The sequence below is a fragment of the Mauremys mutica genome, chromosome 4, assembly GCF_020497125.1.
Source record: "Mauremys mutica isolate MM-2020 ecotype Southern chromosome 4, ASM2049712v1, whole genome shotgun sequence".
NCBI lineage: Eukaryota > Metazoa > Chordata > Testudines > Geoemydidae > Mauremys > Mauremys mutica.
In genome coordinates, this window is record NC_059075.1 from 67,336,964 (window position 1) to 67,363,762 (window position 26,799).

At 41.8% G+C, this 26,799-nt stretch overlaps 1 protein-coding gene across 2 annotated transcripts in view; it reads right to left on the reverse strand.

Moving 5' to 3' along the window:
• SMOC1 (SPARC related modular calcium binding 1) overlaps nucleotides 1-26,799 on the reverse strand; it is a 184,413-nt gene that overhangs the window by 117,929 nt on the left and 39,685 nt on the right. The window lies entirely within an intron of this gene.

Here is a 26,799-nt window from a genome sequence, read left to right on the forward strand (position 1 = left end):
CTCCCTTGAAGCAGATTAAACCAATTACTTCTTGTCCTACCTTCAGTGGACACTGAGAACAATTGATCACAGACCACTTTAACAGCCCTTAACATTTGAAGATCATTTTATATCCCTTCCAAAAACATTTTAAAATATGCATATATTATAACAACTCTGGTTATTCTTGCTATGCGTATAGATGTACCATACGTCCTGAAACCTTAAGTGCTCAGCCTCAGTAACATCCTATGGTGGAGGTAGTTGTTGCCTCCAAAGTTCCATCCACTAATTGTATATTCTGTGAAATAGTATTTCCTTTTTATCAGTTCTGAAGTGGTCATTTTTAACTGTCATTGACTATCCACTTGTTCTTGTGCTACAAGATAAAACAGAAGTCCCCCCTCTACCATTTTATGTTCTTTTATCATGTCCCCTCTTATTCTTCTTTCCAAAGGTAAACAATCCCGATCTTTTCATACGAGAATTTTTTAAGGTCCCTAATTATTCTCATTGTCCTGCTTTGAAACCCCTCTAATTCTGCAATATCCTTTCAGATATCACAACAAGTATTGCACACCAGTAAGGCTACGCCATTGATTTGCAGAATGGCATTATATTTTCCATATTTTTCTCCATCACAAAACCAGGATTTGCTTTTTCGACCACAGCTGCACATTGAACAGGGGTCTTTATTAACCTGTCCACAATGATACCAAGGTCCTTTTCCTGAATTGATATGAACCAAGAAACCTTGATTGCCAGTCCCCTACTATAACCACTAGATTACAGTTTCAGCAGGTTCTGTTTTTCTAATAGCCCCTTTTACTTTTCCAGTTCCCTCTTGGCCCCTCTTACATACTCCCTTGTTTATCGGTAGATATTGTCAAGCTTCAATTTCTACATAAAAATCAGAGCAACTATTTGCAACAAAATTTCAATGGAGCTCCTGTAATGAGTCTTATAAGGACCAAGCAGGGCTGGCTCTCTAGCCCTCTCCCATATTATACTTCATTTCACCCTTCCTTCTCAAAACCCCTTTCCTCTGCTGCCAACTCTCAAGCCTGGGAATCCAAGTCCCTTTCTCAAGCACCAGTATCCCAGCCTGCTGCCAAAGCACTTATGAGCTCAGCAGTCCAGAGCTGGCTGGCAAGTGGGCACTGACTGACACTCTCCTTGCATATACAAAGGCACAGCTCTTCAAGTGCACTGATAGCTGGATACCGTACAGGGAAATGTGAGTCATCACCATAATCACCTTGGAGTTACAATTGTCTACAAAGCTGCCTGACTGTTCTTTGAGGTTAAAGCTATTGGGGAGAGGAGGGGGACCATTGCCCAACATTCTAGTTTGGATTGGTTTTTTACCACTCCAAAAAAAAGAGATGCTTCTCTGAAGTTTCATTTTAAATTACATCTATCGTTCAATCAGTTCAATAAGCTGTAAAGGGATCGAGAAGGCTAATATCAAATCTATCAAATTCATTCTGTATGCTGGCGAATCTTTGGGTACAAGTGCGTGATTAGAAATCTCATTTAAACAGCTGACAAAAGTGGGCTCTGCACTGGATTTAATTTGGATAGTGCAAGCCAATTTTATTCTAAATGCTCACTTGCCTGGGATTTGAGGAGTGGTAAGAGTACAGGAGTCCTTGAAGTTTGTTAATTCCTTTCCTGCATTACTCATCACAATTGGGAATTTCTGATCTTTTTATTATTATTTTTAAATGTTGGTCCAGGTCTTCATAACAACATAATAGGATTGGACCCAATTTCTGTCTATTTGTCAGTGTATAATAGGTTAGTTAGTTAGTTTAAATTTGGTCTGGAGCAATGGAGTGCTAAACTCTTTTCCAATGACAATCCAGTCAGGTATGCTGAGGTCCAGAGACAAAGCTATAGATGGGAGAAGTTGAGGCTCTCTACCAGTTTGCGATATCAGAGGCAGTTAAGGCTGCTGTGGGGTTTTCCAGCAGCCCAAATGTACACATTTTAAGAAGGAGTTTTAAGATTGCAGGGTACATCTACAATTAGTACAACAAAGGTAATAAAAACATTCATTTGAAAACAGAAGCCATTCCCAGCAGAAAAAACAGGAGGTTTCTCACACAATCCATTCTGATCCAAAAGATCCAGGAGGCAGCCTAAAACAGAGTCAGTGTCTACCACCACACAGTACTGCTTCTAAGTTACAGAAACTCAGCTTGCAACCTGAAAGTTTACTGACACTTTTGTTTCAGTGAACTCTAATGAGCCAATTTACAAAATCAAAAGCCTTTTCAACATTGGTTGTTTGGATTACAGTAGCACCTGCATGGCATACAAGTGGTTTCCTTACACCTAAAATGCCAATCCTGCCAAAAAGAGTTTGCAGTCTAAGAAGTTACACAAGCTGGTGCTTGTTTTATTGAAAAGTAGATTATGTTGAAAAAAGTCTGCATTAAATTCCACAAGGATATACAATTCTGTATAAAGCCTGTCTAATCAGGCCTGGGAAGTCATCTAATTTAATAATCCAATAGCACGGCCAAAAGGGCTAGATGGCTTTGAGATGTTGCTAAAGGGCTGTGGAATCTTTTACTTGTAGAATACAAGTTCCAATCTAGCCCAGATCATGGGTAGAGAACTAGAAGCGATTTCCTTCAGACAGATCTGTTAGCTTACAAGAAAGCAGATGGTTCTCAAATCTCAGTCTAGTTGGTGATTGTCAGTCCAGTTTTGAGTTGTAGGGTGAACACCTCTCAGCAGCTTTTGCCACAGACAATAATGATGAAAAGACCATTTGTTAGTATTTAGTGAACCCATCACTTTAGTCTGTATACGCTAGATCTATAAGTCCACCTCACCATACATGCAGTGCAGGACTGTTCCTTATCGTATACGTGCTAATGCTTTGCCCCATTCCAAATTTAAACATCATTATTGTCTTCCTTGTTGGTGGTCTCTACAGAAAAGCCAGGGAGGGAATGTGCCATGGATGCAGAGCTACATTTCAGGCCATTTAAGTTTGTGTGAGGCACTGTACAAAAGCACATAAGAGGCATCCCTCCCCCCTCAAATGTTTACAATTTGTAAATCAGAATCTCACAATATGTGAGGGGAACCGTATGAAAGCATTTATGTACCAGAACCTTAACCTCTCCCGTCTGCAAATGCATTTACACAGGTGCTCACTCAATCACTTCCCAAACTAGTTTCAGCTTCTTCAGACTTGAAAGAGAGAGAGAGATAAAAGGTCAGAATAGAGCTACATTTGCCAGCAAAGCTATCTGCTTTTTTTCCCCACACCTCAACACCACTGCTGACAAACAACAAACACTGATTAAAGGGCTTTTAATGACTGAAGGAAAGCAGACTCCCTGCAGCTGCACAGCAGCTGGAACCACTTGTGTTATTTAGCAGAGAAAGGTCTGACCCCACAAGTGAAAATGAGTTTAGTGGTCACTTGTTCTAGTCCCCACCGTAAGCACACCAAACAATTTAGCCTGGCTCTTTCTGAAATGGTAGGCTCTACTGAAGCAGCTGCCCTGAAACAGGAATAGCAAGTTTGGATTGAGGAACACTAACTTTGTGGAAGTAACTGATTGTGGCAGTAGCCACAAGGAATGGAAGAGGCAGGATGTGGCAGTTCTGGATTAAGGTGTATTGGCAGAACTGCATTTTAGGAAAGAGGTGCAGAAGATGCAGAATGTGACAAGTTGGCAGAACTTTGTGGGGACACAGACTGAAAAAGATGGAGACATGAGATGTGATGAGGTCAGAAGTAAGGTGCCTTGGTAGAATTGAGTAAATGATGCCCCTACTAACAGCAGGGATTGCTGCATAATAAGATGGGGGAACTTGGGGAAAGAAGCCTGCACACAGCATGGCTCAAGCCAGCATTACATGCCCGACTGTCATGGGCATTAAGCTTCACAGTTGGGGCGGGGAGGAGGGCAGGTGTAGTTTTTAATTATTTTATTTAAAAGAGAGGTGCACATTCCTCAGTCACTGCTCAGAGAGGAGAGGTTTTTGAGCTTTTTTTTTTTTTTTTGGTAATCCAAAAAAGGGGGATTTGCCTTATCCATACACATGGGCTTCTCTTATGGAAACCTTGTGTTCTGGGCTTTAAAAAAGCCCCTAGTTTTGTGCTACCACTAAACATGGACAGTCATGAATACATATTCCTTTAATGTACTTTAAATGTTATATCCAGGATATACCAAACACACTGATATATAAGCAAGGGAAGACTACACAGAATGGAGTGTTTCTGAAGAGATCTATTAGAATGATGCAATCAGCATTGCCAACCCCAAGTGGTCAAATATCATGCTTTTTTAAAAAAAAAAATCATCTCATTTTAGCTGGTAACTTAGGTTCTTTTTATTTGCCTTCTGGTTTTTAATAGAGCTGAGCAACACTTTTTCAGTGAATAAGTTGTTTGCCTTATATGGAGAAGGGATTTGCCAAAAATTATTATTATTTTTTTTATTTTACATGCACAATTTTTGGATGTGGTTCAACCCAAACTGAATTTTCCCCCTTCCCCCAAGCCCAATTTTTCAAGACTGCCAGCAAACCAAACAAAGTAAGTTATTCATGTAGCTTCAGTTTTTAAGTCTCTAGGGTTCATGTTTTCAAACTTTCATCGGTAACCATGAGGGCTAGAAACTTTTTTTAAATGAAAAATTGTTGTGTAATCTCAATGAGGAGTCCTTGTGGCACCTTAGAGACTAACAAAGATATTTGGGCATAAGCTTTCGTGGGCTAGAACCCATTTCATCAGATGCATGGAGTGGAAAATACAGGAGTAGGTATAAATACATGAAAGGATGGGGGTTGCCTTACCAAGTATGAGGTCAGTCTAACCAGACAATTCAATGAACAGCAGGATACCAAGGGAGGAAAAATAACTTTTGAAGTGGTAATGAGAGTTGCCCATTTCAGACACTTGACAAGAAAATGAGAGTTGCCCATTTCAGACACTTGACAAGAAGGTGTGAGTACTCATTAGACTGACCTCACACTTGGTAAGGCAACTCCACCCTTTCATGTATTTATACCTGCTCCTGAATTTTCCACTCCATGCATCTAATGAAGTGGGTTCTAGCCTACAAAAGCTTATGCCTAAATACATTTGTTAGTCTCTAAGATGGCACAAGGACTCCTCATTGTTTTTGCTGATACAGAGTAACACGGCTACCACACTGAATCATGTAATCTCATCACTTCAGGAAGTAGAACTTTAAGAAAACACACCCCAAATATCATGAGACTCGCAATCAAGTCACACAAGCTGGCCACAATAGGTCTGCTTCTGCAAGGATGTTAGTGGGAGCCCTACTGCTTGGCCATATAATATTGCAGTGTCCCATTTTTAAGAAAAATAGGGCACTCACCTAGTATGTGGGAGAAAAGCCCCTACTCCAGTGACTATTTATCTTATACAAAGTAGAAGATAGAGTGAGAGTCTCATACCAGAATATCCCATAGCCTAGTGGCTAGGGCACTCTCCTGTAATGTGGGAGACAAGTTCAAATCCCTTTACTTCAGGCAGAGATGAGATTTAGGATACATCTACACTAGAAACACTACAGTGAGAGAAGGGGCTCTTCCGTGCCTGTAGAAAATTCGCCTCCCTAAGAGTCAGTAGCTAAGTTGATGGAAGAAGTCTTCTGTCCACCTAGCACTGTCAATGTTTGGATTTAGATCAGTTTAACTGCATATTCCAGGGGTGAGAGTCACAAGCTAGGTCGGCCTAACTTTCTAGTGTAGACCAGCCCTTAAACCCAGGTCTCCACCCCACTCCTTGAACATTTTGTGAATCTAAGTCCTCCGATTTTGTCAAAAATGAAATTTCTCATTTTGATTTTGGACAAATCTGATCAAGACAGGTTTTTTGACTCTACACAAAAACTTGATTTTTTTTAAATTCACTAAAAGTTTCAGTTCTGGTTCAACCTCTGATTTCTTTTTCCTGGCATTGCCACAAGCCAAAAAGCTACTGACCTGAGCAGTATTTGAACTGGTGACCTAGAAGTGAGTCATAACCCAATACAAGTACCAGAGTCAAAGATGTTATGGGGACTGGGTCTTTCTGAAGGGTATGTATTTACCAGAATCATGCTCAGGTCTATCTTCACAAAGAGTGACAGAATTCAAGAGAAATTCTTAGAATCTGATCTTACTTCCACAAGCTCTGCTATTGGTTTAGAGGAGATGAGAACCAGACCCTTACATAGATTAGGAATTATTGTAATATCTAAATTCCAATGCTGATTTTTTAATTATCCAGTACCTTGACATCTTCCGTCTTCTTCCATATGGATTGTGATGAAGGAATTGTGTAAATAGACTATTAGACGTCCAATTTAAACTAAACTAGAAATTGTGAAGTTTCATAGGCTAGAATACAATTTTTAAAACACTTCAATATCTGGCAGTTACAACACCTGTCTATTTTTATAAGTCATTTCAGTTTTGTACAGCTAATCAAATGGTTTGACTAAACATCCCTTAAAATCATAAGACTAGAATAGACGGTATACTATTGAACTGCAACTATGAAGAACATAATATTAAATGTTGAAATAGATAGCTCTGCTTAGCTTGTATTGTATGTCAGTTAATATAAAAACACTTCCAGGTCCTCTGCCCTAGCAATCAGCAACTTCAAGGCTGAAACTGGCATCACTAGTGTTGAATAGCTATGGTGGTGAGAGAGTAGCTGGGGAGAAGATATTTGAATATTAACTCATGCAGAAGGGAAAACATGCATTAAAAATGCTCCTGAAAGGAAGATTTTGGCTGTACTAACTTTAGCCGAGGTCATATGGGTAGTCTGGGAAGCAGTCATGCAACCCCCCACAACCCCAGGATTTAATTTCACTCATTTATTTAAATTAGAAGTATTTTAGCGTTACTTGAATGAAAGTGCAACAGATATTCAGGCCATCAGAAGTTTGCACTGACATCTGAATACAAGAAATGCAAGTCTAACCCACAAATAAAGAAAGGTTACACACACTAAGGGGTGTTTACGGTGTGGGTTTTTCCCCCAGTATTAAATTTTCCTATTTTAAATGCTGGAGGAAAATAGGAAATCCAGATGCTCACCTACTGTCAAGGCATGAAATTCTGGTCCCACTGAAGTCCATAGAAAAACTCCTATTGACTTCAATGAGACCAGGACAGCATCCTGAAAGTTTTCCTGTTTTTAATAAAATAATTCAATCTGTTTGGTTTAGAGGGAGTCCTCTGCTTGTTCAGCATAATTCAAGAATTAAGCCATACACATGAAATGTCATATGATCTGTGTTATGCAAGTTAGTCTTCTCAATGTAGTTGTATCCCATATTATAATAAGCTATATTGGTACCTGGGTTGTCCCTCCGGCCAACAAAGCAATCACAGCCTTCTTGCCATTAGATGGTTAAAAGTCAGCTATTGTACTATAATGGGATGTATCTTCTCCTTAAACAGCAGGATTTCAGGGATTTAAAGCCCATAGGATGGGATAAGCAGTACAAGGTACCTCCAGCTGGAAGAGATCTTGGACAACAATGTCACAAATGTGTACACGGATTCTCATGTTTATGAGAATGCTTAAATCAGAGGTTGTTCCTTATATTCTATGCAATCTGTAAGGCATCCTAATGCTAGTGCTAGAGGTTATAGTTTTCTTGAACGCTGATATATCAATTAAAGGGCACCTCTGACCATTAAAAAGTTCTATCTACGTTCCATATGCAACAAATTTAGTCCTAAACAAAGCCAAAGTAGCACAGTGTCTTGGAGCTATTTTTCCAGAGCCAGCTCGCAGTTGGTAGACCTAGACAAACATAGATGATATGTTTACAAATAGGGAGATGCTTAAGTAGTGTTGACAAAATGGGCAAGATGAACATATTGAAGTGCCTTTAATGCCAAAGAATAACTAATTTTAATTTCCTGAAGTGTTAGAAGATGCAAGTGAACATAACTGAATCCAACTATTTAATCCAGGTGTCTTTCCTCCTTTCTTCACTCTCCCTCCCCTCCCCCCAAAATATATTCTGTGGGCCCCCATGAAAATTGTTATGGTTATTGTTATTGCTGGAGAAAGAAAAGCCATAAAACCCCACCAGCATTTATTCTCTACCATCCTTTCCCATAAGCAGTGTCATTTTGCCAACATTCTACTAATGCTTTTAATTGTGCTGTCTCAGTCTATTGAGAACTGCAAGACCTTCTTTTTGCCTTCATTGTGTTAGTGAGTTAGGAGTATAGAAATAGCTTAATTTCAAAATCAAATAGAGGTTGTCATCTTGGAAACGTGCATGCGATACATACGCCACATGGCACAATTTGGAAAAAACATTACCCAAATTTGGGTAAGGCATTCCTTTGAGTCCACTCATCCCATATCCAAGAGGGATAGGTTTTCACCAGTTATTCTGATCTGTAATTTTTAAAATAATTATGTTCTATTATTTAAGTGATATGCTAGAAATAAGAGAGTTATTCTCTTAATGTCTGTAGGTTCCTATGGTTTGGTTAACTCCATAGCCTGAAGTTATTTGATACCATCATCTCCCACATACTTTATGAGGTTACCCTCTTTCCAAGAGCTGTAGAAGTTGTGCACCTAGGGAAGGCACAAATGTGCCAATTGTGGCGTGCCTGTAACTCCAGAGGCAAGCTCTGCTACAATATAGATTAGGTGTTCCACAGAAGAAGCACCTATCCCTAGTGGAGCTACTTTGCAGTACTCTGAGCAGGTCAGAGCTATGAAGGCTTAGAAGCCCTAAAGAGACATTAAAATTATTGCGTTTATGTAATAAAGCTTTCAGTGCCTTATTATATGGCAAATAAAATGTTGGCTGCATTAACTCTCTGGCCTTGTCCCGGTTAGAAGATTTAGACATACAACATTGTACATTCTAGCATGCCTTGTGTCTCAACACAAGAGAGTTGCATCTGGATCATGCCACAAGTCATGCTAGGCACTCTGGGGCACCCCAAGAATTAACCATCACTGACAGACTGAATCACATCAACTCAATCACATCCCTGCCCATGAAGTTCAATGTTGTGATACAGAAAGCAAGGCAAATCCATGGAAAGCTGTTCTTAAAGAGAACTCTCCATTCTGCAAAGAGGAGAGCCATACCAAAGGAGGAGATCAATAGAACTATTAGGTAAAGTTGGTTGCCATGGAAGACTTTCCTAATGAAGACTAGGTGTTTTGAGAGTTAGACCTGTCCTCCTACAATCCCCTATGCATCAGCAAAGTATGCCAGAAGGCCAAGCAGAATCATCCTGGAAGCACTGTAATTTGGGGCAGTGTTGAACTCTGGGACGCATGCCCACAAAGCACTACCAGTAACATAATGGAGTACAGCGCTAGGGTGAACGCAAGGTGTAACAGCAAGCCCACTAAGCGTGTGTGTTTGAATACTTTGTTTGGATGCATCAACTCATGCCAGCGACAGCTAAATAGAGGTAGGTACAACTGAGCTATCTAGGATCTCCTCAAGAGTTCTTACTGCACAGTTCCAGCAGTAGCCATAATGCCACAACAGGGCACCAGTGGAGCAAATGGAGGGACAACTGTTGCCATGTCACTCCACATAACTAAGGAATATTTTTCCTAGAGCTTCTAGACTCATGGACATTGCAGGCCATAGAACCTCACCCACACCTGAGATAGACCCTTACCTCTGGCTCAGTTACTGAAGTTCTCAACTCATGGTTTAAAGACTTCAAGTTACAGAGAATCCACCATTTACACTAGTTTTAACCTGCAAGTGACCTCTGTCCCATGCTGCCAAGGAAAGCGAAAAAAATCCCAGTTTCTGCCAATCTGACCTGGTGGGAAATTCCTTCCCAACCCCAGATTGGAAGATCCCACCCACTCCAAACTCCAGAGCCGTCCGAGTTCCATTCTCCTTAAGAAGGCTATTCTCTGTAAATGCCATCAGGTTCATGAGCAACTGTGAAAGAAGTATTCCAATGGAAACTGGAACACAGCCTTCATAAGTCACTACTGCCAACAAAAGAAATAAGGCTACAACAAGATTTAAATCCAGGAAGGTTCATGCTGCCCATCTGCATTCAGTTTACAGGTCTCCAAAGGCTGACTGTCTCCTCTGAGAGACCACTGCACAACAAAAAGCCCAGTCTGCTCTTTGTGAGCATTAAAGAGTCTGTTGCACTTTCCATCAAAGTGTATATTTACCTCTCTGTCATTCTTAACCCAAGTTTCTTCTTGGGTTCCCCCCAACCATCCTCCAGCCCAGAGTTCGCTGTCTTTCAATGATTCTTTATGGATATAAATGTTTGAAATTAGAGATTTTTACAGGGTGAGAGCAATTTTACACCACCCACACATACCTCTCGATCTGTCCTCCCTCCCTCAAGCCTTAAAATTCCATTTGTTCTTCCAAGTTTTTTTGGTTGTGTTTCTTGTGTTTTTTTAAAGAGGAACTTAATGTTCTTTATAGGGAATACAAGAATCTCCATATTAAATTAGACCAGCAACCCATCCAGTCTAGTATCCTGGCTCTCACTAAGCATCCAGATCTAGCCACTAACGAAAATGCAAGAAATTCTACAGTGAGTAGTTCTGAAGCAACCAGTCCACAGGAAAAGTTTCTTCATAACCTCTTAGACCAGTGGTCCCCAACCTTTTTGTGGCCAGTAGCACATTCATGTTTTCAGAAGAGTGTGGCGGGTGCCAACAATTTTGCAAGGCTTATTTTGTATTTGTACATTAAATAATACAAAAAACATCATATTTAATATTACATAATATATGAATCCAGAGAGAAGCCGCGAGGACAGAGAACACCGGCGCCCGCAGCCCCGGAGTACTCTGTCCCCAGCAGGCATGGGGCCCTGGCTTCTTTCCCCTGTTGGGCACTAGGCGGGCCCCACACCTGCCTGGGACCGAGAACACCGGCGCCTGCAACCCGCAGCCCTGGAGTTCTCTGTCCCCAGCAGGCATGGGGCCCTGGCTTCTCTCCCCTGCTAGGCACTAAGCAGGCCCCGCACCTGCCTGGGACCAAGAACACTGGCGCCCGCAGCCCTGGAGTTCTGTCCCTGGCAGGCGTGGGGCTGTGGCTTCTCTCCCCTGCTGGGCACTAGGCAGGTGCACATAAATGCCCTGGCGGGCACCATGGCACCCGCGAGCACCGCGTTGGGGAGCACTGTCTTAGACCTTGTCTTATATCTTGACACATTTTTCAACCTTTATTATTGTAACTCTGGATGTTAGCGGTATAAACATTTTTTTTAAAGTTTGCTAAGCAGCTCTTGGCTTTAATGTACTGTGGCAGTGAGATGCACAACCGAATCATGTATTGTATGGACAGGTATTTCCTTTTATGCATTTTAAAATTTGACCTGCATGACAGGTAGATCTTTCAAGACTACAGTCTTTGTTTTAAGAAGTGTAATAAGAGTGTAAGTTGTCAGAATGACATCCTAAAATGTTAAGATAAGGTGCACAGTTTAAAAAAAAGTCTTACAGTTAACTATATGGGTAAATAAATACACTTATTCTTCTTTTATATACACAGGACATGCCCATGAACAGAGGTACACTCTGACAGATCTTTAAAGAGCTCCTTCCAATATATCAGATGGAGCCAGGTTCTAGATGTTAAGTGGATTTTGGACTTGAAGCAATCAACACATCTCCTTTAGCAGGGCTGGTTACACTGACCCAGAGATACTTGTATTATTTTAACTAAATGTATAAGGCATGGTTTAAATAAGGAACAAAAATAATCCTGTTAGCCAAAGAAAGAAAGGCAGCCTGGAATTTAGAGCAAGAGGAAGAAAAATCAGGACATGTGAAAGAACGAACTCCTATTTCCACTCAAAGCAGGATTGATTTTCAAATCCCCAAGGGACACCTTGCTTTAATACTCCTACTTTATTTGGTTTTTGTGTTAGGTTTATTTTATCTTCTTTCCCTCATACCTATTTAAGCCAAATGGTTACACCCCCTGGAAGTGATAGGAGCAAGCATAGTTTGGGCCCTTTTTGTGTGAATTTAATGTTGATGAAAGGTGCCAGACTGAGAGTCCTGGAGAGCGAAGTCTTGTTCTCAGAAGTGGGACAGCATGGGCAGCAACAGAGAAAGTTTTCCTACCACCTAGCCAGTCCTCTTCAAACAGTAGCTGGAGGACCCCAACTCTCTTAGAACAGAGTCTGCAGTCTGCCAGTAAAGGGAACTATAAGGTGTTAGTTGTGATGTGGGACCATCATAGGAGTCACTGTTAAGCTTTCTGTTAACTGATCAGTAAGGCTACGATTTTGTCAGATATATTTAGTAAAAGTCACGGACAGGTCATGGGCAATAAAAAAAATTCACAGAAGCCCATAAACTGTCCCTGACTTTTACTAAAAATATCCATCACAAAATGGGGAGCCACTAGGCAGCTGTGGGGGTCCCCCCACAGCAGCCCAGAGGCCCTGCTGCCTTGGGTAGCGGGGGTACCCCTGCAGCTCCCAGCCACCTGCAGGCTGAGGTCATGGTGGTCTTTGGGAGTCATGGATTCTGTGACTTCTGCAACCTCTGTGATAAAATCATAGCTTTACTGATCAAATATCGGTACAAGCTGCTTCAGGAGAAGCAGCAGGAAACTTCATAGTAAGCAGTTCTAGAATAACTTGACTATTAGGAAGTTCCTTCCTAACCCATCTCAGATTTGTTTACATCCTGAAACATGGGAGTTAGATCCCATCAACAGTTTAAGTCTATGTAACTGTTCTCATCTGCCATAAGCATCCAGGACTTTCTGAATCTGATTACAAAACATTGCTTAGCTAGGAATAAGTAATTTAGAAACAATAAATTTTAGTTAACTTTGTTATAAACAAATTAAAGGGATTTTGGCTGGGGAATGGCAGGAAATAAAGTTCTCAGTTACTGGGCATGAACTCCACAATTCTGAGATTTTTGGGGGGTGGAGAAAGGGAGGGGAGGAGAGAGGAAAAAACAGAAACCAAGCCCAGGGTTGCACTTACTTCCAAAGTAGCACAAGGTCTGTAGTCTCAATATGTTACTCCTAGCGGGTTACACTAGTGTGTGAAGTTGTTCTGACATATGCAAACCCAATCCTTTTATGGTTCAGAAGCAAAACCTTGAATTTAGTCAACCAATTTACTAAAAATTGGAGGGTGGAGGGGAGGCATGGGGATAATTATCTTTAATAGATTTTAGTGTCTACTAATGTTACTGCAACAAACTGCTTTCATTTAAGTTAAAGTGAAAATACCACTGTACTGTCAGTTTCTCTTTTCTCCTTTTCTTTTTTTAAGGGCTCTTTTTTGCAAAAAGATTCAGGGTCTTGTTAAGCAAATAGCATGGCAGAACAAGCCAAAGGAAGCCTGACAACAGATTGAAGGTTAGTTCTATAACATGAAAAGTCTTGTTTCACCAATGAAGTGACAAGATATTTCCAGAACTTAAGTGAAAGGAAAATCTTGCATGTAAACATGCTACATGGAATGCCAGCAAGCCGTTAACATGGCCACTGCAGTAAGCCCATCAGAAGAGGGAAAAAAAACCTATAGCTATTAAATAATTGTGGGGAAGGGGTAGAAATGTTCCCCCAAAAAGAAGATCCATACTACCTATAGAGACATTAGAAGAAAATCCTCTCAGTTCTTGGTACTTATTCCCCCAATCCAAGGCAAAATTCACTTTTGCCACACATGTTTAATGCCTATATCCCTGCAAAGACTAAACAGAGTTTTAAAAAAAAAGTGATTTAAATGTTAACATGAACAATTTATCTGTACACTTGTGTATTTCTGTCAAAGTCTAAAAGTTATGGACTAGATTTTTGCTTAAGCGGACAGATTTTTCACAATAATTTTGTACTGCAGAACTGTTTGTTTTAGTGCTTGTTTATTTTAACCACAAGGGAGGCTGACCGCACAGTTACAATGAACTATTTTCACACTCCTGGCTAGGAACTGCAGGCAACTGATGCAGACTACCTGCTGCTAGAAACATGCACTGCAATTTACATTTTTCATTCTTGGGGGAAGTCAAATTTGCAGACATTTATTTCCAGCTGTACACTACATTTCACCTCCAATGCACAAAATGAAGCTGCTTGCAGATTCCCACTGGAACACTGAACTGTTTTCAATATCAGCCCCAAACACCACCACATCAGTAACAGAATTAAACATGTGCACCTCCTTTCACATTGCTGACTACCTCTGGTCCAAATTCTGTCTTCCAACACGTATATAAAGGTCTCCAGATCAACTTTCCTCCAGTTGCGCTCACAGGTTTCAGAAGCATTTTGCAAACATCAAGGTACAATCCACATGCATGTCCCTTCTGGCTATTAATCTAGTATGCACATACAAGATCTATTTTTTTGTACTCTGTCTTCCTGAATTGGGGTAGGGTATCAGAGTCTCTTAAAATGAGAATGAGACCTTTGCACAATACATTCTTGACACAGAATTGGCAAGATTATTGGGCTCCCTCCCTCTCTCATCTTCCTTTTTTGGGGAATGTTATTGAGAAAGCAATGGCAAAACAGCTGTGGCTTTATCTAGATTCCTCAGATTTTCTGGATCTCATTAGTCAGCACCTTTCTTCTGGCAATGGACACAGATCAAACATCCATTTTTAAAAGGACTATCAGCAGTCTGATACCAGCTCTTGAGTTTAATGTTTTCATGAGACATTTGCAGACTGTGCAATTGGAGTTATATGTGAGCAGCTGTTTTCTCAGAGAGACACACCAGGAGGGCTAAGTTGAATTGTTCTGTTCAGGGTACATGTTCCTGTTGTGTGTGTTCGGTGTGCATGTGAGGATGCTGGGCCAGCGTGAAGTTATTTGGTGAATATGGAGATAAGAGGTCACATGATATTTCCTTTCTTGCCAATGGGCAGTGTATTGTCTGCACTGGCAGGTCCTGAAATGAGGACATGGATGAAGCTCCATCCAGAACGCAGGCTGGTGGGAAATATCCAGAAGAGATGACAAGGTTTACCATCTCTGTTGCAGGCATGGTGGTGAGGAAAGAGATGGATGGATTGCTTAGTGATCTGGGGCAGGTGTCCTGTTAGATGCAGGACCGGCTCCAGGCACCAGTGCAGGAAACAGGTGCTTGGGGCGGCTAATGGAAAGGAGCGGCACATCTAGGTCTTCGGTGGCAATTCGGCGGTGGGTCCCTCAGTCCCTCTCCGAGGGAAGGATGGGCCGCCAAATTGCCACCGAAGAATGAAGCAGCACGGTAGAGCAGCCGCCAAAGTGCCACCGATCACGGCTGTCTTTTTTTTTTCTCCCCCTCTCTCTTTGCCGCTTGGGGTGGCAAAAAAGCTGGAGCCAGCCCTGGTTAGATGCATGGCTGCTTTTAGATGAAGTAGCAGCAGTGGCCAAACTTTTTTCTGTCTACAACCGAGTAGAAGAATGCACCCTCTCCTTTCAAGATACAGGCTTCTCTAGTCATGGATGTCTGTGGATTCTTATAATTTCCTGAAATGGTGCCACAGCCGATGACTATTTGGCAACTGAATCTACTGCAGAACATGGTGGCCCACTTGCTTAGTGGTGCTTCTACGGTCTTTTCTGGCTTTCATTTAGTTCCCTGTGGTTAAAAAAAACCCAAAACCCTATACTGATGGTGACTTACAGTATAAAAGCACCATGTGATTTGGAGTTCCCACTATCTCAGGTGATTGTGCCAACACTCTCCAGATTTAAAAAGGGGAGGTACCCTTCGCTCTAGAACTCACTCCTTGCCAATCCAGTACAGCTCCCATCTGACAGCCCTCAAGGGATTTGCCTGAGGGGGTATTGAGAAAAGAGCATCTAACTTATTTCCTTTGGGGCAGGGTGTGCAGTTTAAGTAGGTTGATACTAAATCAAAATGCTTTCATACTGTATAGATACTTAAAAATGTGCAAACAATGCATTTAAAACTCAAGTAGATAAAAATTGACATTGACTAGATAAAAAAAGCTGCACATAGAGGCCTTGTCTACACTAGGCAATTTGAAAGGAAATGTCCTACCATTACCACCACTGATTTGGCCCCATCCATGGTGGCACTAGTGTAAACAAGGTATTAGCAGACCGAGAAGGATTAAACTGCGCAGGGCTTAAACAGGACAGTGTTTCAAATGCCTGGTGTAATACAACAGGCTACTTGGAGCCTTGTTTAGATTAGTGCTCACACCGTTACTATCATCTACAGAGCTCGGCCACTGCTAAAAAGAGTGGCAAATTTTATAACAAGAACCCTAGTGCAGATGCAGTCCAACTTTAACAAAACTACAGCAGCACTCAGTATGTCCTCAACCACAAATTCTGTCTGGGGCTGATAAAACACTGCCTAGAAGTCAGTGTGATCAGGAGTCACACTTGTGTAAACTAGCCATCCCATCTCAAGATGGTAAGATCTATAGAAGACAGGAAATGAAAAGGATTGCCTTGTGGCTAACATATGGGTTTATGTGACAGAAGGTCTAAGAGCTGCATCACGGCTATGATGCCAACATGCTGTATGACCTTGAAGTAGTAACTAAATTTTATGCCTGAAATTTTCTATTTGTAAGCTAGGAATAAACACTTATCTAGGGGCAGTGCGGAGTAGACCTCTGCATGGGACTAGTGTAGCGGAGAGCCCTGCAGTGGGACTGGGATCCTGTGGGTCCCACAGGACCTGCTGCCATAACAGCAGGAACGGGATTAAGGAATAGTCAAGCTCTACTTGAAGCTTAAAGAACTGCACAGTGAGTGGAGAGATCCTCATCTGCAAAACACTACAGAAGTGCAAACTATAGTAAAGTTTGTATATGGCAATATGTACTTGCAGTCATAATTTTCTATACATTTTAAAATTCCACTCCTATACTACCAAATACAGAACACCACAAGTGCCAGAAAGTGAGATGAATTATCTTAGAACATCAACCTCCCTCTCTATTTTTACAATGGGGGAATCTCCAGAGAACAAAGCACATTACTGAACTCCTACATAAAGCTGTCAATCTCCATCTCTGATGAGATTCCAAGGGCTGAAAAAGCCTGCCCCATGTTCCACATGCACCCATATTACACACTGAAAGCTCATTATTGGTCGATAACAGTATGCAGAGGGTGACGTCACTAAGGGTTAAAGTCACTATTCAGCTTTGAGTAACTGTTTTTGCTTGATAGCTTCCTGGTATGCAACACTTGGCAAACTAAAAGGTACTGCGTGGACAGATGCACAGAAATGCACATAGGGCACGTGAAGTGTAACCATACTGTTTGCTTTATGACTAGAGAACTGCAGTAATTGATTTTTTTGGTTCACTAGCAGTTCCAAACAAATGATTTGAGAGAACTTTTTTGTTTGGTTCAAACCAAAAACAGATTCCAGAATTTTTGGCAAATCAGAAGCGCTGGGGAAAAACATTTTTTTTTGTTTGACCTAAAACAAAAGGTAACAGAGTGAAGGAAATGAAAGGCTAGATTCCTGGAGAAGGTGACAACACTGCCACCCTTCTTATACCCAATAGCCCAATGGTTAGGACACTCACCTGCAATGTCAAGCCCTGCTGCAGGGACTGGAACCCAGATGTTCCTCTTCCAGCTGAGTGCCCTAACCACCAGTTATACAGTCACTTTCTCTAACCCAATGATTATTCAAGCATTTCATACACAGTGGAACAGCTTTAACAAAAGAGACTGAGGTAGACCCATGCCAGAATAGCCAACAGCATACTGATTAGGACACCTCACAGGGGGGAAAGAAACAGGACATTGGGTCAAGTCCTTGCTGCAGAGTGGGTCTCCCACATCCCGAGTGAATGCCCTAACCCACTGGCTAAAGGTTATAAGGGGGCACCGGCACCACTTTTGTGAATGGTGCCTAAATCTCCTTGTGAATTTAGCTTGCAAAAAAACAGGTCAAAAGGTTCATTTAAACATTTGAGTTCTCTGTGTATATTTTGGCCAAAACAATTGGACAAAAGTCTACACGAGTTGGCCAAATATTTGTCAATCTGAATCTGCATTTTTAAACAAAGCAGTTTAGCCAGAAAGGTTTCACCGAGCTCTAATTATGACCACTGTGAGATAAATCCAATATAAGACGGACGAGTCAGTCAGATTAGCACTTTTTTACATTAAGAAAGCACTTTAAAACTGAATGACTCCTTTCATTGGCTCCAGTCCCTGACTGCTCTCCACCCAAGATCTTACAAGTTAAGCACATCCAATATGGCTGACACTAATAAATGGGAGATCTCCAATGAAGTCAAGTGCTGCTGTGCTCAGAACAGCAGCAGCAGCCCTGATGGTTTATGGCCATTAAAAGAATGCTGTGGCCTTTTACACAAGAGAGTTGGGGGTTGTTGGCACTAGCGTCTTTGCCAGATTGCAAAGGTATGATATTATTTTTGCATACCTACATTTCTCCCAGCAGGTTCAGTTGGATACAGTGTTTTTTCACACTTCCATGTCCTAAACTTCTGCAAGGTATTGCTCTTCACTGTTCAACAGCTATCATGTCCCACCCCAGAAGAGTTGGTTTTCAGGTGTGAGTAAAGAGCTTCCTGTGCAGAGTGCATTCGGATAAAAGGTAGAGTATATAGTTAAGCAATTCTTCACCATTGAAGCAGATGTAGAGAACATAAGTGTGAAGAAAGTGCATCAGTAGGAGACAGCTTACCATTATTCAAGTAACTATTGTCTTTAGCCTCCCCCTCATAATTCTCCCCTCCTGGTATTTGCATTCAAAATGAGCCAAATTCATCCCTGGAGTAACTCCACTAGTTTCAGTGGATACATTTGCTCCAATGTCTCCTTGAGCAGAATACTGTACCTGACCACTTCCTGGAAAGCTCAGCAATACCTGCTTCAGTTGCACAGAGTATGGAAGAATTAATGATTGACATTAATTTAAAAATCTTTGAAAAATATACAAAGGAACCTCAGCTCTAGACTTAAACACCACACACGAACGTGTTGAAAGAGATCCTACTCCAGGTGGTTTAAGTTGGCTAACACATCTGGAAGGATAAAACTAAGTAGAGTAGGGGTTTAAAAAAGAAAAGAAAAAAGTCTAGAGAGATTAACCAGGAAGCAACTTTTCAACATTACAAAGAGATCTTTTTTAAAAAGACTGGCTAAAGATCAGACAATTAAGACCAACCTTCCAAAAAAAACAAAACAAAACAAAAAAAAAAAAAAACACACACACACCACCATTTTGTCAGCTGGAATATTTTGGTCTCATTTTGGTTTGGGGGTTTAATGTGCAGGCGTGAAGTGCTGTTGGTGGCCTGTGGTCAGACTAAGTGATCTGGTGGTCCCTTCTAACCTTAACCTCTGTTTTCCCTCTCCCCTCCTTCTTCCTATGCTCTTTGTCTTTTAAAGTCCAGATCTTAAAACAGAATCCAGGTGCAGAGTTCAATCCACACTGGACATGGAGTCTCAAGTCAGTGGAGTTCCGCTTGTAAAGATCAGGCACAGGATTGAGACTTTAGATTGTAGGCTGCAGGGTAAAACTGTGCCTTCATCTGGGTCCAGTGCTTAGCAAACTGGAAATTATAAAAAAAATTACCAGCAGAGGCACACAATCTCCTCCTCTATTCCTCTCCACAGAAATAGGAAAAACTAGTGATATTTTATTTGACCACCCAAAAAAACCTTCACCCTGAGCAAATATAACCATAAGGGGCTGATCTAGACTTGGCGAGTTATACAAGTAGTGGTACATCTCCCATGCTGCTTGGATCAAGATGGACAATTTTATCCACAAAAGACTCCATGGGCCACAGATCTTTATTAAAACGGGAGGGCAGTTGCAATCTTCTCCATCCTATGCAAACAATGTGCAGTCCAAGTTCCTGGCTACTTGCCAATGCAGCTTTTGCTTGGGCCAGGTTTGCATAGGCCCTCTGGTGCTCTTTATCCAGGCCTGCTGTGCTATCACCCACTAACATGCCATTGAAAAAACATTGGGCTGTTCAGAGTGTACCTGGCATGTTCCACTGCACAACAGGTCTGTTTGACCTGTAACATTTAGCAGTGGTCAAGTGCTTAATTGTATGCCAAGAAGTTCAGAGTCCTAGGCTTTTCCTGCAAAAGCAAGTGATCATAGGTTGCCTAAGCCCATTTAGTTCTGATCTCACCAATTTTTACTCTGGTGACTCCATCAGCGGAAGTAGAAATTACACTGATGTAACTGTGTAAAGAATCTGGTCCAGCCTACTGCTCAGGAACATCTGAACAGTTCACTCTGGAAAGTATTCACGTTAGGGTTGCCAACTTTGCACAAAACCGAACACCTTAGGCCTGCCCCTTCCCTCAGGCTCCACCCCCGGCTCACTACATTTCTCCCTCCCTCAGTGGCTCGCTCTCCCCCACCCTCACTCATTTTCACTGGACTCGGGCAGGAGAAGGTGAGGGCTCTATGGGTGCAGCCAGAAATGAGGGGTTCTGGGTGTGGGAGGGGGCTCCAAACTGGGGGTTGAGGCTGAGGGATTCAGAATGTGGGAGGGGGCTATGGGTTGAGGCAGGGGGTTGGAGTGCAGGCTCCATCTAGAGATGCAGGGTCTGGAGTGGGGTTGGGGGGGATGAGGGGCTTGGGGTGCAGGAGGGTGCTCCAGGTTGGGGCATGGGGTTGGGGTTCGGGCTTGCCTCTGGCAGCTCCCAGTCAGTGGTGCAGCAAGGCTAAGGCAGGCTCCTGGCACTGCGCTGTGCCCTGGAAGTGACCAACTGATCTGGCGCCTAGGCAGGGGGGCCAGAAGGCTCCGAGCGCTGCTCTCACCTGCAAGCACTGTCCCCCCCCACCCCCCCAGCTCCCATTGGCCGGGAGCATCAATGTCTTTTGAATATTCATGAGTCAATGCCAACTCCAGTTTTTATATAAAATTCCTTATCTGTTTTGCTGTTTCCTTTTGCAAGCTGTGGATATCATCTAGAAAGCCAAATACTGACTCTAGCTGCTGCATCTGTTGAAATCTTTCGTCAACCAAGTGACTAGCAGTATCAAGGACTGCGAAGTAGAAATTCACTTTGAACCTTTGTTTTGGGTTCTGAATGGGTGTCTCGTCCTTCATACAGAAACTGCGGTTTCTGACAGAATTTGAACCAGAGCCAGTTCGCATTCGGCAAAAGAAAGTCTATTTCTTCAGCAAGCTCGAGAGAATTGACCAGTGTTCTTTCAAACCCTTCATCACTTCTGAATTCCTCCAGAATATTTTTATAGTTTGCTGCAGTTTTTGAATAGCAGAATGTATGTTCAAGTTCCTTTTCTGAAGCTGCTTACTAGTGAGGTTAATCTCGAAAAGGATATTGTATCACAAAATGAGTGAAGTCCCAAATTTGAAATTGGAAGGCCATTTGCAAGAGCTTCTGCATCTGAACGTGCCGTATTGCCACATGATCCAATAAAGGTAGTATCAGAAATTTCAATTAGGGCATCATAAATGTTTCCAAGTTCATAGCGAAGAGGCTTCAAAGCATCAATGTGACCCTCCCATCTTGTCTGACTAAGTTGTTTCACAGTTAGAGAATTCACATGGTGAGTCAGAATCTCCCAATGGTGTGTTGAGCCTGAGAAAAAACACACAAACACACTTTGCACCAGGTCAAAGAAACCGCTTGCCTCCAAACAGCATCTAGCAGCATCATTGACAACCAAATTCAGAGAGTGCGCACTGCAGGGAACGAAAAATGCCCTCGGATTGATTTCCATCATTCTTCTTTGCACACCACTGTCTTTACCCTTCAGATTACTTCCATTATCATAGCCTTGGCCACAAGTTTTCAAACAGATGACAACGTTTCAAGCTCTCGTAGAATAGTTTCAGTCACAAATGCTCCAGTCGTCTCCTTCAGTGGTACGAAACCCAAAAAAAAAAAAACGTTTGAGCACTTCAACATTATCTTCATCTGCAGACTTTTCCATATCCACAAGACGAATGATCATTGTAATTTGTTCAACATGACTTACATCTGGTGTACAGTCCAGTGTTATTGAAAAGAATGGGCAGCTTCTACAATTTTCTTTTTAATGGCATTTGCTAGGATTTGAATCAGTTCATTGTGCATATTTTTTCCTACGTATGAATCTGTGTTTCATTATCAGTTATTTTACGTAGATGCTCCTTCATGACTGGATCAAAGCAAGCTAGTTATTCAACAAATTTTTTTAAAAAGTTTCCGTTACCTGCAGTGTATAATTTTTCATTTCTACCGCGGCCGTGGAATGCTAAGTTTTGCCTACCAAGAACTCACTAAAGCAATCAGACACTAATATTTGTTGCCAGTATTCTTTTTTCCTTGATCACATGAAGAAAATTTACATCGATATTTTCCTTTTTTCCAATTGTAATTCAAGTTTTCCAATTTTGAAAACATTCCAAATGTTCTGTACTTTTCATGTGAAGAGAGAATTGAAGATATGTTTTTCCAGTCCTTTGAACCATTTTCAGTGATATACCAATTGGATTTCTAAACAACTTGCAGCAAAAGCAAAACAGAGTCCTTTGACACTGAAGAATATTGGAACCAGTTTTGATGAATTTCTTCCCCATTAATGAGTTTCCTCTTGTAATGCTGAGCAGAGAATTTTCTTTTATTTCCATCCTTAGGGAAGGGAAATTCAGGAACTTGTTTGGGTCCACGTTCCATGAGAATTTGCCACACACTGTCATCACATCTGGGCCATGAAGCTGGGTCCCCATACTGTAACTTGTTTGTAACTTCCTCATCCTTTCTTCCTTCTACTTCATTTACTTCAATTTCTGCATGTCTCTCCGAAGGTGAATAAATTGTCTCCACTTCCATACCAGTCTGATGCTGTGACCTGCCTTCATCTAGAAGTAAATTTCCATCATCTTGAGTTTCCAAACTGCTTTTTTGTGGATATGAGCTACCCTCATCTCCAGGTAAAATTCCTTCATCTGGATGCTGTGAACTACTTCCATCTTTATTTGGATTAAAGAGAAGATATTTCAGGAAGGATCCCTTCTGTTTTGCTTAATCCTTTTTCTTCTCAGCCTTTCATTAATGATACTCAACTCCTGAGGGTTTTCTTTTTCCTCTTTCTTCCATGGGGCATTTGAATATTATGTACTGTGCTCCTGATTGCAAGCATTATAGCATTAAGGATGGCTGACACCCACCACATGGTTGGCGATTTAAACCACATAGCAGCCATCCCAACACATCTTTTCACTGCCTAAAGGTTCAATGATTAGTAACATACACTCACTTACCTATTAAAACTGTTAGTTACAGCGTTTACAAGAAAACAAAATGATCTTTTTTTGAAATTATAACCCGACACCAGTTGTTTGGAAAGTAATCCCCTTCCTCACAGTTACCCACTTGGAGTGTGATGTCATCACTTTCCAAGTCTATTAAGCATTAACGCTGTTACTTTTCTTTTGTGGACCTTATTTATTACATGTGAACCAGTTATAACAAAGAAAAGTTCATATTTATACAGCCCGATAACACTAAGGTTTAATAATGCTTAAAGATATAAATCCAAAATGAGTAATGCTGAAAGACAGTCTTTATTCTTTGGCACCAAGAAACAATTTTCTCCCATATTTGCTAGATTCTGCGACGTGTTAAAATGACTGTTTGACATGTATCAATTCGCGATATCTCCACTCTACATGAATTTCCAGCTATGCGACCTTGATGTATATTCTAGTTAGGTGCCACTAACATTGCAGCTCTTGCCACTGGCAGATGTGTTTCTTTGTGGCTGAGTTATTGCTTATCAAAATTGCAGAGTGGTCATCTTGACCCTATGTCGCAAATTGAAAAAAAAAATTGCTAAGATATTTATTTTTGCAGTAAATAAAAGATTTGACATTAATAAATTCAGAAATGTAGAGAAATCAATTATAATTCATATTCCCTCCATACACACATGGGAATTGAAATGACAACATCTGTTATTTTATTTGTATTTTTTTCCCTTTTTCATTTTTTTTTTTAATTTGAATTTTTTCCCCTGAATTTGGCTCCTCATTTAACTTAGCACCCTAAGCGACCGCCTAGTTCACCTATATTGACGGGCCGCCCCGATTGTGCACCTTCATTTTAGGGAGCAGCCGGCTTTCTCAGATTTTCCTCTTTATTATAATCCATCCTCCTTGCCAGTTCTCCCTGGTATATTCACAGCATATTCACAAAGAAGTTTACAAGCTTCCATCTAGAGAAGACTTGAATAAAAACAATGTAACACTACTTTATTTCTTAGAATTCAGAACAAGAACTATAGAGACAGGGGCGGCTCTAGGAATTTGGCCGCCCCAAGCACGCCGGCACGCCGCGGGGGGCGCGCTGCCGGTTGCTGGTCCCGCGGCTCCAGGGGACCTCTTGCAGACGTACCTGCAGAGGGTGCGCTGGTCCCGCGGCTCCGGTGGAGCATCCGCAGGCATGCCTGCGGGAGGTCCACCCGAGCCGCGGGACCAGCGAACCCTCCGCAGTCATGCCTGCGGGAAGTCCACCGGAGCCGCGAGACCAGCGGACCCTCCGCAGTCATGACTGCGGAGGGTCCGCCGGAGCCGCCTGCTGCCCTGCCGGCAAAATGCCGCCCCAAGCGCGCGCTTGGCGCGCTGGGGTCTGGAGCCGGCCCTGTATAGAGAGAAACAACCAGGACCAAGAAATCCCACACCACAACCAGCTCACCACGCACTGCTATTCTTTCCAAACGCTTTCAATAAGCTACCACATTGCTATCTCTCTCCCGTTTGTGTTTTTCCCCCTTTTAACCCATATCACAAGCACACATGCTCCAGCTCCCATTCCCCCCTTCTGTCTATCCTGATCTGGCCTGACGTCCAGCCCCTGGTTTTCCTTTCATCTCAATATCACATACAAGCCCATAAGGCTGGTGGATCTGTCCCATTCTCACTTTCCTCCCATCTGAATTAAAAACCCACTAACTAGACATTTAACTGCCCTGCATTTGCACCCCAATTTCTAGCTCCATTGTCAGATGAGGCTAATTCAGTCACCCCATCCTCTTCTTTTACAATACAACAGTCTAACACTGCTGTGTTCCTTTGTTTTTGCAAAAACAGAGTACAGGGTTTTAGGACTAGTTGTTTTAAGCTTTTATTCAAAAACACCATCCTCCAAAAATTGCTAATTTTTTTGATCCAGCAAATCAGATGCTGGATTACTACACTTTGATTTAGACATTATTCTATTACTTTTTTTTAAATGGCAGGACTAATATGTAGTTTTATTTCCTCCTTCCAGATGAAGGCCTCAATTTCACCCAGTTGTAGACGGAAATATAACTTCCCCGTCAAACGATTTCTTGAAGACTATTGCACCAAACAATGTTGTCACATTTCAAAGTGCAGCAGAGCAGGACTTTAACAAAAAAGCACCAAAAAATTACTTAGCTAAAATAAGACAATGAAAATAAACCACGCAACTATAAAGCAAACCCATAAAAAAAATCTCCAAGGGAAAAAAGTTAGTGTTTTCAAACATTCAGAGGCTGTCCAAGCAAACAGACCACTTCGGGTTCAGTTTCCCAAAGTAGGCTGCAGAGAGGAAAAAACTGATTGTATGGTTTACATATAGGATTGAGAATCACCACCAAGTTCTATTACCGGAGCTGCAACACAGTCTCTGATAAGGAACTTCCCTTAGGTTAGGTTTTACAGATGAGGAAACAGACTCAGAGCAGTCTGAAGGCTAGATTCATTATCTTTAACCCCTAGATACTAGACAGAAGGGTACTTTGGAAAAAAAAGAGGACGGGGGGAGGGAAATGATAAGAGCCAACTCCAGATTATGAAAATATCTGCTGCCCAAGCACAGGGACACCATGGACCCTGGCGTGTTTGGGTGCAAAATTTGGCTCCAGATGCAGGTTTACATCCCAAACATCCACGTTGCTTAGGGGAGTTCCTACCTAGGATTCTGGTTCAAGCCTAAAAGCCAGTTATGATTAAGTTCACAAATGGAGAGTGTAACCTAAGTATCAGGGAACATCACCTAACTTTCAGGTTTGTTGGGCTATGAAAGTCTCCTATTACTGGAGTCATTTAAAAACAGGGCTAGTCAGTAGCTAGTGGCCAATCTTGCAATAACCTTCAGCAGATGGAGTAGTTTTACTCAAGAGCTCTTTTCCACTTCAATTATTGTGTTTGACATTTGTGCCTCTATAGCAGCAATCCTATTCCCTTGTGATCCATATGGGGGAAGAAACATTCTGTAGTTGTTCGACATGCAGAGGAACACCTTTGTGTGCAAGCCTGGGTCCCTGACTCTACAGTGAAATCTGCTAATGAATGATTAGCCAAGGAGTGGAGGCTAAGCTGGCTAATTTCCCACATTGAAAACAGGGATAAAAGAGTGTCACCTGTATTAATAATGTTCTTCCCAAACCCCTATTCCCCCTTTGTTGTTTTACCCATTGTGGGTTTTTATGGTGGTATGAAGCTTTCAGAGCTGTGGTGACTGTTGCAGTGCACCTTTAAGGGCTGGAACATTTTTCATGTGGTATATATCTCTACAAAAAGGTCAGCTGGAAGTTGCTGCAGGTACAACAGGTTGAAAAGGAACCAAAGAACCAGGGGATTTGTAAATGAGGGACCCTAACAAAGCTGACTCAAGTGAGCTTATCATTCAGTTCAAGGCATGATTAGCTTATTTTGACCTGAAGACAGTTTCTTCTGCATTCTCAGGTGTTGCTCCTTGAGGGAGTTGAGAGAAAGAGAGAGACAGACAGAGGGCACACACATTTGAGTGCAAGACTGCAGTATAGCAAGAGATCAGAGGTTTTTTTGTTTTGTTTTTTTTTAACTTGGCACAACTGTTTAACAGTGGTGTGCTG